Source organism: Mastomys coucha, unplaced genomic scaffold, assembly GCF_008632895.1.
Source record: "Mastomys coucha isolate ucsf_1 unplaced genomic scaffold, UCSF_Mcou_1 pScaffold21, whole genome shotgun sequence".
Lineage (NCBI taxonomy): Eukaryota > Metazoa > Chordata > Mammalia > Rodentia > Muridae > Mastomys > Mastomys coucha.
The window spans coordinates 128,685,385-128,699,341 of NW_022196904.1; the positions used below are offsets into that span (position 1 = coordinate 128,685,385).

At 48.2% G+C, this 13,957-nt stretch overlaps 1 protein-coding gene across 7 annotated transcripts in view; it reads left to right on the forward strand.

Annotated features, from left to right (window-relative positions):
• Inpp5a (inositol polyphosphate-5-phosphatase A) overlaps positions 1 to 13,957 on the forward strand; it is a 186,826-nt gene that overhangs the window by 89,979 nt on the left and 82,890 nt on the right. The gene's annotated exons all lie outside the window — the stretch shown is intronic.

The following is a 13,957-nucleotide window of genomic DNA, read 5'->3' on the forward strand; positions in this document are numbered from 1 at the left end:
GGAGAGAGAGAGGGAGGGAGAGAAAGAGGGAGAGAGAGAATGTATGTGTGTGTGTGAGAGAGGGAGAGAGAGAGAGAGAGAGTGTGTGTGTGTGTGTGTGTGTGAGAGAGAGAGAGAGAGAGAGAGAGAGAAAGAGAGAGAAAGAGAGAGAAAGAGAGAGAGAATATGAACCAGACTGGCTTTGGGATTATCCTTGGGCTAGAGAACCCCTGTCAAGGTTTCCGTCTCTGGGTTTGGAGCATACAGTGACATTCTATCCTCTCAAAGACATTTTCTTCAAACCCATTTCCCACCCACCCACTTTCAGAGGTGTCCTTCCTCTAGCTCTGTCCTGCTCAGAATGTAGTCCTCCTGCTTCTCCCTCATCTTCCCTTTGCTGCTTCTGCTACTGGCTTCTTCTCAGCTCTGTACTTCTTTCCTTCTTGTAAAAGGCCCCTCCCTTTTGCCTTCTGGGTTTCTTCTGCTAAGACCCAACTTCTTATCTTCTTAAGTCAGGCTTACACAGATGAAAAAGACAAGAGGTATCAGTGAAGATAGACATCAGACTAGACACAACTGAAGGAAAGGCTGTAAACTGAGGGAAAGCAGTGGGAACTGCTAGAAATGAAAACAGTCTAGAAAGGGCCACTCTGAGATGATGTCATGTGGCTTGGCACTATGTCCCTAGGGCCTTCCAGAGGGCAGAGGGAACAGAGATGCTTGGGAAAACAATGGCTAAGGGTTTCCACAATTTCACAAAACTTATATACTCTTACATCTGATTGTGGTAATGGGACTTACAGCAGAAAATCCAGACAGAATCTCAGTAAGGTATGTCACACCCACCATCAGACCATGGGAACCAGTGCTGCAGAAGGCTCAGCGGCAGCGTTTTTCCTGTCTTTCCTCCATTAAGGCCTTGCTTCACTAAGGCACCATCTGTAGAGAGCTACTTTTCTCCACAACTCCCCTTTAACTATATAGACACAATGAGCTAGTACAGAGGAAGGGAGGATAAATCCCACATGCACAATCCCACAAGCACATGGCTTGACACTGCAAGAGCCTTTATAGTTGAACTGACAGAGGAAGAAGGCCACTGTTGGAGGGTAGAGCATGGCATGTGATAGATCGGCTTTGCTTTGTTCCCCTTTGCTTGTCAAGCAGTGATTACGTCTTGGCATTCCTATCCTGGTACCCAGCCTCTCTGTCAATCACAGTGTGATATGAAGTACCTTCATGTCTGATTGAATGGTGATGATCAAGGACTCTCCATGTCTGTCTGTAGTCATTGTAGGTAGCAGAGAGTAGAGGTCACTTATCCCAGATTGTAACTGCAGTGGCCCTGGGTCTTTGAGCACCATCCACTTCACAGCCCTTTACTGTGTTTCTTGGTGTGTTCTGGCCTTTAGTGAGATCCTTAGGATGTCCTGGTAGGAAGGACCTCCACCCTTGGGGTCCTGAACATAACTGGCAGCATCCGACAGCTGGGTAGTCATCCTCCTGCCTAGCCTGGTACCCTGTAGCTTTAGACAGAGAAATTTAATCTTTGTAAGATTGATGGTATCAGCTGAGTGTTTTTAGCTGAGTCTGGTTCAAATAATAGGCCATTAATTGAAAAAGGAAATTGAGATGAATTTATCTTATACATAAATGCTGTCATGGGCATTAATGGGGATCAGAAAATAGTGGCCTGTTTCCAGCAAGCTGCTGAACTGAATGAACTGCACCTGCTGTATGTGCTGACTGTGGGGGTGGTCGTTGGGTTGGGGGTGGGAGCTCGTGGTGATGGGGTGGACTGCTAGCTTAAGATCTGCTGCCTCTGTTTCTGGTGATGCTTCAGGGGCTTAGAATAGGACAACTGCAAGTGGTCTTTGCTGCCAGGAGATGGCACCAGTGCAGCACATGCAGCCACAGTGCTCCCTGCAGGGATGGCTCTTAAGATTTTTATCCTGAAATGGGGACATTAAGTTCTGTGTGCTTACTGTGGCTAACATGTTTGTCTATTGATGTAAAATGGATGTCTGCTGTTTATGCTGTGCAGAAACCATGAAAATGGCCCCTCAATGCTGAGCACCTAGCTTTGTCACTGCTCCTTGTGAGTTTTACATGGAAAGTTGTTTATTAGAAGTCTGCTACACTGGCATGGTAGGTTGCTACCACTGGAAAATCTGGGTCCCATCCTGTTCCTTGTGCTTGAATGTTTCCATTTGAACAGAGGATGTTGGCCTTGGGACAACAGAATGGCTCCTGGTGAATCACAGGAGAGGGCAAGGGTGAGCACACTCTGTCCTAGAGCACTAAGAGTCCCTGACTTTTCTTCCCGGGACAGGTTACTTTGGTTGGCATAGCTTGTTTTTTGTTTCCTGTTTTCTCCCAGGATTGCCCACACAGGTCCTGTCATGTTTAGAATCACTGAATGAACTTGTCTCCTGGCAGACCACTGGAGGGCTAGGAGTATGGGGGAAATGTGAATACCCACATTCCTTCTGGATGGGGTAGGAGAAGGCAGTGGCCCCTTGGAGAGAGGGTGACAGTCATGAACAGAAGAGAATTGGAGGCTGATGATGGGTGTGTTTAATTTCGGGGACTGAGTGAGTTCCTAGCCCAGTTGCAAGGAGCTTGGATCCAAAGAGGTGAACTCAGTGAGACATGTGGGAGTCATAGGATCTAGAGGGCCAGAAGCCAAAGTGCGGCAGAGAAAGAGCTCCTTGAGGAGGATTTACAGGGAGGCAGAGGCTACATTTCTCTCCATGCTGCACTTCCAGGCCAGTACTGAAAACACTGGGGTACAACATCCAGGTAGGAAGGCTCTGGGCTCTGTGCAGTCTATGGAAGCTGGCGTTGCTGAGACTGCAGCAGAGGTGGCTCTGAGGCCTGTGGCATCCAGGAAATGGTTTGTGCTTTTGATATGTTAGTGTCCTGGTCAAGGTGCCATCAGTTTAAACATCAGTGAGGTAAGTGAAACATGTAGCTCCTCTGTTGAAGTGCTTGTATGAGGCTCTGTAACTACCTGTAGAGGAACTAAATGAGCAAAAGATGTGCTCCCTAAGTGGTACCCAGCCCACCACACTGTGCTGTCCTCATTAAGCTCTTTTTGATCAACTACTTCTTTTACATATCTCCTAGGCGCCACCTGGTGCAGGAATACGGAATTCATCCTCCTGGAGACTGAATCATTGCTGTTGGGCCCTAGAATGTCAGATACCCATGGCATGCTCTTGAAGGGACATCTGCATCCTTCTGTGGGCTGGGGCCATCATTGCCACTCTCCAGGCCCTACTGTCAGCTTACCTGCGACTTCCTGTGACCTGACCTTTGTACTGGCTTGCCTGTTTGCTTCTTGCTTCCCTTTTTAAACACTTGTGCCCTCTTCCTGAGGGACATCGGGCTCCTAGAGTGCATGTTTGTCTACTGGCGGTACCTTACCTAGGGCCACTCCTCACTGCCAGAGACTGGCTCAGTGAGGACAGGGGCTCTACCACTTGGTGTAGAGGCACACCACATGTTGGGAGAGAATGGTGAGAATAGCCCCTGTGAGCCATTCATGTTGGTAGAAGATTCATGGGGAAAATCTGTTAAGTTTGGCATGTGAACGAGGCTGTACCCTCATAAGAACACTGAGTTTAACAAAATGAAGAAAACCCCTGACCTTCTCAAAGTTGGAGCCACAGTGCAATTGGGGATTTGTTGGGTGGTACCAGGGCTTATTCTTAGGGTAGCTTTCTTGGGCCTGCCAGATGAGATAGACCTAAGAAGGTGGGTCCTTGAAGAAGAGCACTAGCTGGAAGCTGAGCTCTGTGCTATGTGGATTAGAGGATAGAAAGGTGACCTTGAGCTGGTGTGAATGGTAACCAGAGTTCAGGGAACCCAGAAAAAAGAGAGGGGAGGGAGAAAGAGAGGGGGTAATGAGCAAGCTCACCTGGCACTTGAACTGCTTCCTGGGTTTGTGCCTCTTGCCTCCAGCGTTGGAGATAGACTTTGAAGGCTACTCCCCAGGGCTCTTGGCATCACCGTGTGGCACAGTTGAATTTCACAGTAAGCCAGCCATGCAGATTGGACACTGAGGAACTACCCGGGTGAAGTTTTCCAAGTCTGCGCTAGTGTCTATTGATCAGACACTCTAGCAGCATGGAAATCATGTGTCTGATTTAGCCAGCCACTCGGAGGAGCATAGAAAACACATCGCTTACCTCCCGACAAGCTGGCGCATCAATAAGAGTGCGTGAGATAACGGCTTCCTTGTACTCTTGCTTCAGAATGGCAAAGTAAGGAAGAGACTGAAAATTTATTTTCATATAATTCCACCGCTGTCTTGTTTTGCCGCTGAAGGTCTGCATTTCAGCATGGAGTGCTCACCAGTGCCTTGTGGCTGCTCACCTGGTCTGGGAAGCCAGAGGCTGTGTTCTCTATGGTGGGCTTCAGACATGGCCTGGTCCATGCCCTCAGATAGCCACATCCTCTCATCCCATTCTGGTGACCTGATGTCTAAAATTCTGGTGCCTGAATAGGGGATCCAAAGCCCAGGTCTAGGGCTATGGTCCTTGTCTGGCTATAGAGCCAACCCTGGGTGGCCTCTCGAAGCTGCAGCTAATTTAACAGCATTCCTGTTGGGAACTAGAAGGTAATAGGTTTCTTGGTTTTGCTTCTGCCTGCATCCAGAGGAGAGTACACTGGGTGGAACCTTGAGAGCTGATATGACCTGGCCAAAGCTCTTGTTTCTGGAGTAAAGGGCCAGGGTACAGGAGGGACTACCCCCTTTCCATGGAAAGGGGATTCTTGACTAGCTAGGGGGAATTTGGAGGAGGCATACCTTACTAAATGGCTTATTGTTGGAAAGACTTTGTTGCTATGGGTGACATAGCTCCTGAGAGGTTTGAGAAGGCTTAGCTTGCTGTCATAGGTCCCCAGGAATAGAGCCGTGCCATTGGGGCAGTTGACAAAAGGCAGCATCTGTAGGTTTCTCAGTACCATCCCCTGTCTCGACCTGGGCTTGCCCATACCCTGCCTCAGGCCAGGGAAGGAGGCTGCATAGCTGGAGGTTGCACATGCTTCTTCAGGTGCAGGTACCTGGAGAAAAGCTTGCATGCTGTGCTGTTGGTGGGAGGCATGGGTGTGGTGGTCTGGGTGGGTAATTCCAGTAGTGTTTGGCTTACTTAAGGGAACTCTAGCCTCATCTGTTCCCCAAGAAATCTTATTCGTTAGCAGCCTATGCAGTGGATAATGTAGTTGAATGGGCTCCTGGGCAGGCCAGAGACTGGAGATTCCAGTGACCTATCTGATTCAGGGACAATAGCAGGCTAGGGGTGGCTCCAGTAGTCAAAGTCTATCTCTTAGGTTCAGGGGCAGCTCTGTAAGTGCGAAAGTCCTGCTGTCTGCTTATGCAAGACTCTTGCTTGTCAGAAGGCCTCAGACCTGCCAGTAGGGATCACCTAGATATCTGGATGCTGCTCACATGTGGGCTGGTAGTTCCTTCTCTACCCTCGTACAAGGTCAGGGTCTCTTTCTTTACTTTCTCCTCTGTGTAGCTGCCAGCACTATTGGGAATAGGTGTTTCTCGGGGTATAAGTCAGAGCACTTAGGCATAAGACATGTGACTTTGTTTTTACCTGGGTGTTCTGGGTTTTCCTGGGCTCTGGGATTTATTTGCAGAGTGTGGGGAGGAGTGGGGTGGTAATAGTTAAATTAGGGTTAGGGAGAATGTGAAGTGCTGTCACACATTTGTCCTGCCTGGTGTGATGTCCACATTTGCTGCCATACACTGCGTGTACTCAGGAGGCTCTTGCCCTGCGTGGCCTGACCACCCCAGCAGAAGCTCTGGTTCTGAGGGCGAGACTGAGGAGCGGAGGTGGCCCCTTCCCAGAAGACCCGTTCCCACTCTGTGAGCGCTCCCTCTCTGCTTTCTTCTAAATAAGAGGTTGGGAAATTTGTGGGAAATTAATGGAGTTGGCTGATGTTCTTTGATCTGAGGAAGAGGAGGGAAAGGCAAATGCATTTATGATGAGGGACTAATCTTGGCCAGTAGTGGCCTCCTCTGCACTGGGCAGGGCCCTCCTCCTCCTCCTCCTCACCCAAGGCCTGATGAAGTGAGAGGAGCAAGATTGGTTTTCTGGGGGCACTGGGCGCCCTATGCTCAGTTAAATCATGGCTGTCTGCACCCCTGTCGGGTGATGACCTGCCCTCCTGCCTCGGAACCATGGCCCTTCGGGATGTGATGATGTGCGGCCGCAGCACCGGGCCGCAGTGAAGGTGAAACTGTCGTATCGATCTTTTTAGCACTAAAATATGAGCCACTTTACGCTGCTCCCCGCTGCTGTGATGTGAAAAATAATAACTCGGATCCAAATTAAAAATATTGATCCCTGGAAGGTGTTGAAAGTAAATAAACACCTTCCGAAGTTTTCGGGTCAGCCGAGGAATGGTATTCAGCAATAAATGTGTCGGCACGTCACAGTCAGGGTTCTTGATCTGTTTTTCCTCTGAATTGATTTTTCATTATTTACTTCCTAAAAGTGTTGGAATTTGGTCCTCTACCGTTAAATCCCAGTGTTTGGGCAAATGATTTCTTTGGGGCTTATGAGGTGCTCCTAACCCACTCCCTCATTGATTGATTGATTTTTGACTCAATGAGCTTGCAGTCTACGCTTTATTTAGGACTTCCATCATAATTTTTTATACATTTAGGCTTGACTTTTTTATTTCCCTGTAACAGATGAGCTGACATCAGGCTATCAAAGTGGGGGAAACAATTGCCACGAGGTTAATTTTGTTGCAGACTCCATGCATCCTGAGGAGATGTGAGGCTTTTTCTGGCTACAGCCCAGGCCCTGAAGGGAGTCTGCCTAACCTAGGACATATGTTTAGAACAGGCTAAGCCTCATTCTCCAGGAGGGGTGGTGCCTGTAAGAACTTGAGGATTTGCAAGTGGCTCACACTGGTTCTCATAAGCTCAAGGACAAGCTGACATATGTCTCTTAAGGAATTTCCCTTTCAGAAGGCAACTGAGATCCACTGCTAGCCATGTGGCAGAAAGCAGAGGGGCAGGTGCTAGGCACCACACGGGAACAGTGGAAGCCTCGTGTTGACCCACTATCACTGGGTTTTCCTGGGTGGGGGACATGACCATGTGACTCATCCTGCTATCTTTAGGAGTGAGAGATCCTACTCTCTGAGATCCAGAAGGGGATGCCCTGTCTGTCAAAGCTGTGCTGATTGGATACTAGAGAGCTAGCTGCCTGCAGAGAAGAGGTAACCTTGTTCTCCAGCAGCTTCAGTAAAGGCCCAGTACTTTCTGCTTTGCCATCACCTTCTCATGCTTCTTGTTCTTTATGCCAGGCAGGCTCAGTGTGCCAGTGTGCCCCTGCAGGCATTTGGGAGACTCAGATGTGCCTCTGTGGACATTGGGAAGACCCATAGTTACTTATTGGGCATCAAATAGATGCCCAACATAATTCCTAGATATGCCCACGTAAGTATCCTGCAGATCCAGATATACCCTTGTGGACTTCTGGTAGATCTAGATGTGCCCAGGTGAGCATGGGGCAAACCCAGATGTATCTCAGTGGGCATCAAATAGATGCAGATGTGCCCTTGTGGGTGTCCACTAGATTCAGACATGTCTTTTGGGGTACCAGGCAGACTTCAAGGTGCCTCTGTAAATGTCAAGGACCCCCAGATTTGCCCCTGTGGGTGTTAAGGACTCCATATTTGCCTCTCTGAGTGTCATCAGATCTTAGTATGTTCCCATGCATGTCAGGGGACCCTAATGTGCCTGAGGACTGTTAAAAGGCCAAAATGTACCTCTGTGGTCACTAGGAGACTCAGCTGTTGGCCTGTACATAGGACTCCTTGTCAGCCAGAAGAAGCAGTTGCCTATGTTCTCCATGTGCTGTCTACTTTCTGATAGAGGAGTTTGGGGCATAGAGCTGTAGTAATGTGGCGCGCAAGCCAGAGCTTTCCTCTGCTTAGCCACAAGTGTCTGTGAGTGCCCATGGGCCATGGCTATCCCCACCTCTCCATTGTCACTCATATTTAGACCCAAGGTAGTCAGGAACAAGAGGTTGGGATATCTGCTTATGGATTTAGAACGGGGGGGGGCATGTCACAAGCATTCTGGGAAGGCCCAGTACTAGAAGGAGGGATGGGGCCTCCAACTTGGTGAACCTATTTGATTGAACCTTGGTGAACTCCTTGATTGAATCTATGGTCTCTCACAAGGGTGAGGTAACTCTGACCAGCCGTGTTGTCTACTTGCTATGGTCTTAAGGAAAGAACACTTACTCTGTCCTGGTTTAGGGAACATTGACTGAGGAGGAAGAGGTGGCAGTGGCTGCCTGGCATGCAGGAAGTTGGTATATGTCCTCAACACCTCCCCAACATTATTCCAGTGTTACTCTTCCCCAGGTGTGGTACTGTGGAGATACCACCAATCCACCAATAACAGGTTTGGAATAGGAGATGACCAGAGCCCAAGTCATCTTTGCATACACATGGTTGCTCCCGCGAGATAATGTGGTAACTGCTAGGTGGCACTCACCTGAATGCCAGATCCCCATGACTGGATGGGAATGTTGAGTTTTCTTGTAGGACTGTTCTTTGCTGGGCAGTGGTGCACAACCCACCTCTGGCAGTAGTCAGACAAAAGCCTTAGGGGGAGGTGCCACAGGGAGGCTCATCAAATGACTACACAGAGGAATTCTGGGACACCACCACCCATCTCCTTATAGGACAGAGAGGACAGGGCCATTGGTTTGCTTCTCAGCAACAAAAGTCTGCCAGGTTCAGCCAAGATCTTAGACTCGCTTTCCTGACCTAAGGATGTGGCATAGCCAGATTGTCAGCCCTGAAAACCATTGTGTGCTCCTGTGTGTTCAGCCTACTGCTGGCCTGAGACACAAGGATGGCTACCCTGGCTTCTGCCCTCAGGACCTGTGTTCTGGGCTATTGAATATAGAGGTTGTGGTGGAGACATTGGCCAAAGCTCTGGGAATACATTAGGATGAGGAGCTGCTGAAGAAGCATCTTAAAAAGGACATGGATGTATCAGTGTGGAGTGTTGTTTCCTTAGTTCACCTGGCTAATGAACACACACAAGGGGTTTTCTGTGCCAGATAGTTCAGTAAGGGCTGTGTGGAGCACAGCTGAAGGCCCAAAGTCTCCATTGACCTTGAGCCCCAACACTTGCCTATAAGCCAGCTGCATCTGTCAGTCCTACTGGCCAGTCACTCCACCAGACCTAGCTAGGTTTCTATGGTGTCATTTTGTGTGCTTTGCTGGGTATAGTAGCTGACATCCCAGACTGACATCATTGTGCAAGCTCTAGTGTGAACTGGGCAACACCAGAAGATACCAAGCAGGCAGTGCTTACACTCTGGCAGTTGCCAAGGAGCCGTTAGTGGCCAGCACTGCCTGAGCTGGATCCTGGCAGCTACTGAGCACTAGCCTGTCATTAGCAGAAGTAGAGCCAAGGGAAATTTAGTAACCTACCCAGAGCACAGCACAGTGGAAGCCTGTGCTTTCAGTTGGGCTCCAGAGCTAACTGCATATAGCATGTACTATGTTACATACTACATGTAAGGGAACAGACACTTACCCAACACACAAGGACATACAGGAAGCACTTGGCATTCAGGAAGCAGATGTTGCATCAAGCAGCACAGAAAGGGACTCCTGTCACTGGCACATAGAATATCTGACCATGATTGACAGGGAGAGAGGAAGTCAAGAGTTTTGCCATGCTTAGAGCATCAAAGAAGGAAGTAAAATGTGACCAGGTAGTTGGTGGGGACAGCTGTAAGATTTGGGGGAAAATGGGAGGCACATTCATTTGTGGACAGGTTAGTTGTTACTAATTTAAAGACCTGTCTTATCTAGCCTCAAATTCATATCGAAGTGAATTCACAGAGTAAACTAGCAATAGCGACCCAAGCTATTTTGTTGTTACTTTTCTTGACTTTGGTCTTCTGCCTTTCAAAAAAAGAGATACAAGGTCAGGCCTAGACAGATGGAGCCCAGTGGGAACTCCAGTGTCTTTGTGGGATGTGGCAACCAGATGGAATGTGGCCAATCCTATAAATGAAGCTGTTTGAGTCCCTTTCCACATGCCCTCTGCTCCTCCATCCAGCTCACTCCATGCCCCTATGGGCATACTTTTACCTTTCAGCCTGTGGTTTGAGAATCCAACCCAGAGACAAACACAAACTGTTCGAGGTATAGGATCAACCTCTAGAACCTAGTGTGTCAGAATAATGAGAGCGAGCTTCCTTCAGTGAGCCACCAGGGTGCAGTGCTTTCACAAGTGACCAGGACTAGGTTTGTTAACATGGAAGTACTTTGTTTAGGTCTCTGACATCTTGTCCTGTGTCCAATGGTTTACAAGCTATCAACTTGTAAATGATTCTCTTGGAAGCTGAAATTTAGATAACATTACCCTTTATAATAGCACCAAAGTATGAACTATTCAGGACTATCTTAGGTCAGTGCTATCTAAGACCTACATCCTGAAAGCCTTCCCATGAAGCATATACAAATCAATGAGACTTGAGTATGTGGAACTGTATCAAGTTCCTGAGAGCCTTCACGTGCCGCTTATACAAACCAATGAGACCTGAGTACGTGGAGCTGTACCAGGCTCGGGGAATGCTCAATGGTATTGGTATATCTGTTCTACCAAGACTGGCATGATGCTTCAGTGTGATTCTAATAATGTTGGAACAGAGTTTTTGTAGAAATCAAAACTCTGGATTTATGTTTTATATGGAAGTATAAAGGACCTACAGTGTCCTCAACAACATTGACACAGGACAGTTGAATGCTCATCTTGCCTGATCAAGACTTCCTCTAAACCTGCAGTGGGCAAGATGATGGAGTGTAAGTATAAACCCAGAAAAACCGAGGGCTAGCAAGGACTCTGGAAATCAACTGGGTTAGGCTGGCCCCAGGCTTCTCTGATCCTATTGCCTCGACCTTCTGGGGACTGGGATTACAAGGGGCCATACCACCTTTGATTTTGACAGAGGGGCCAGGCTGTCCAGCCAGAGGGGTATGATCTGCATAAGGGAAGAGTGGCCCTTAGGTGACCACTTGCTGTGAATAGAGCCCAGCTTTCAGCAGAGACTATGGAAGTTAATTTCCATGAGATTACAAACCTGAGGGAGAAGTGATCACAGAACTTGGCAAGCAGGAAGTATTGAAGGCAGTCAACCTCAAATGAAACATTTGTTTTGTTGCAAGAGTAGAGGTAGCTCACAGCCTATGAGACAACATTTGCAAAACATCAGACTAAGAATTTCACTTGAATGAAATTCAAGTAAATTCTTCATGTAAATAACTGTTTCTGATCAATAAAAGTAGGGCAGAGGACCTGATTTTTAACATGAGGTAGGGGGAGATCTGAACAGACTTGTCAGTAAGACACAGATATGGCAGGTGAGAGTAGAAGGTACTCACCTGCTGGCCACAAGGGCAGTGTCTTGTCCTGGGGTGTCCCTTCAAACCAGTACCCTGGCTTCCAGTACCAAGTGCCTTCCTTGTAGTGTGCTGACAGTGTCTGGTTTACAAATGAGGAAACTTCCTCACATCTGGACTCTGGGCTGCCTCTGGGGCCAGGCTCCAATTAAAGGAGGACCCATATGTCACACAAGGTGTAAAACATAAAATAAAGCTTTGGCTTCACACTTGCTCCTGTGCCTGGTACTAGAGGAGAGGTTCTCAACTTTCCTAATGCTGTGGCCCTTTAATACAGTTCCTTACATCTTAGTGACCCCGAACTATAAAACTAGTTTTGTTATTTCCTAACTAATTTTACTCCTGTTGTGAATCATGTTGTAAACATCTGTTTTCCAATGGTCTTAGTAACTGGTCCCTGTGAAAGACTTGTTTGACCCCCTTCCCTGAAAGGAGTCTCGAGCCACAGCTTGAGAACCACTGTACTTCATTGTCTTCTATGGGAGAGTACATGGTATGAGGACCAGGGAGAAGCCTCATCTGAGGGCATCGAGGAGCATGGGCCCTGCTGACCTCCAGCCACAGCCATGTGGCTCCACCCATTTGCCCCAGCTAATTGTGACACCTGATCCCATGACCTTGCTTGTCCCCCCAGGTGTCCTCCATTTCCAAAACTATGAACACTGTATCTGCAGTAAGGCAGACTCTGTGGTCACTGTACCTAAAGCCTGCAGGGGCCTGTGTTTGCAGTCATGGCTTCTAATCTGCCATGGCCATTCCTTCTAATCCCATAGGTTACTTGCTGGTGGTGGCTATGTCAGTCAGCTGTGAGTCTGGGGCCCTGGTTTCTATGGGTAGGAGGGCAGTGGGAATGGGGAGCCTGTGGCTCTCGTGGACACAAGGGCAGTATGGGGTGGGGTGATGCAGCCTTCATGCTCCCAGTTTGCTGATCCAGGCCAGCCTGACCATTTCCTACCGAGGGCCCCAGCTACTATACGTCTACCTTTGTCCCATACTCTCGGGTGAGAAATCCCTAACAGGTCTTTGGTGAAGCTGAGCCAGGTGCCTAGTGGCGGCAGATCCATCAGGCTGTAGACAGGCATGATCGAGGGCCATGTCACATGAGCCTAGGAAACAAATACACTGCAGGAAATGTATTGGTGAACAAACTGAAAGATTGTAAAGCTCTTAAGGACTTTGATGCTTGTTAGCATTTTTTGACAGAAAATCACTGAAGCAGTAGACATTAAAAAAAATAGTCCTGGTGCTCACAGTGTAGCTGCTCATTCTATTTATTTAGCCTCAAGTGACGTCTCACTAGAGTCCCCTGTGAGCCTAGCCCTGCTTGTCTAGACTCATTTCCTGGGACTTGCAGCAAGCTGGACCTCTGCCTTATGTATGCCTTGGTCTTCTTGAGGTGTTTTTACACTGCTGATGGAGACCAAGCCATCTCACATAGCGGTGACAAATGTGACCTCAGTTGCAGGTGCCTGAATCCTGAGTCCTTGTCCTCCAGGAGCCTAGTTTGCAGGGCCTTTGCACTCCAGTGGAGCATGCTTTAGGGCCTTTTCTTCTGTGACCTCAAAGGTTTTCATGTAGATGATAGGTGTAGCTCAGTGCCTGGAATCTGACCTGACTCCAGCCTGTATAAAATTTTTTTTTAAAATCAGTCCTGGCCAGAGAGGCTCTGTGAACACAAGTGATTGTAACAGTTGTGCCCTAACCATGCCTGCAGAGTTGTACCCTGCTAACCCTTTAGCCATGAGGTAGTGGGCAGGGTCAGGTTTGCTGAGCAGTATCTGGTTACTGGTTAGCCTCTAGCCCCCAGGTATGTACACATTTGGGTGTAGGTCGGTGTGATGTCTGTAGGGGTGTGATGGTTAAGAGTGGGCTCTTACTGTGCCTCCACTGGGTGGTTAAGGTCTTTGGTCTTTATACTTGGACCTCATCTGTTTTAGATTCATGCCCCTTAGACTGGCTACTTGTTGCTCTGTAGTTTTATACAGAGTCCTGTTTATATAAAGAGGATGACCCAGGACATGGGTCATGGCTTCTGTGCCTGGGTTCTCACTCTCCAGTTGATCCTGCCAAGGGACATTTTCATCTCTTTTATAAGAGAACTTCTCAGTTTCCTTGAAGGGAAAAACTGTATGGTTAGGGGTTGTCCCTCCTTTTTTAAAACTGTGGTAAAGGGGTGGCTTGGTAGGTACCCTAACCCCTCAAGAGTTAGCATAACCTGTCTGGCACGGGCCCCACTATGGAACCTCACATGGCCAGGCCCCACCTCTGCAGATGCTCCTTGTTCTTACAAAGGCTACAGAGGAATGCCCAGCCACCATCGGCAGGAAGCATCATGTCAGATGTCTCAGGGTCACTGCAGTGCACCATAAAGCCACTGGGACATGGGAACCACTCCTGACAGTCATGAAAATATCCTTCCCGAAGCAAAGCCAGCTTCCCCACATTCTTGTCTCTTGCATTTTGTTAGAACTTAGTTTTTTTTTCTTAAATATCTGTGTGTGTGTGTGTGTGT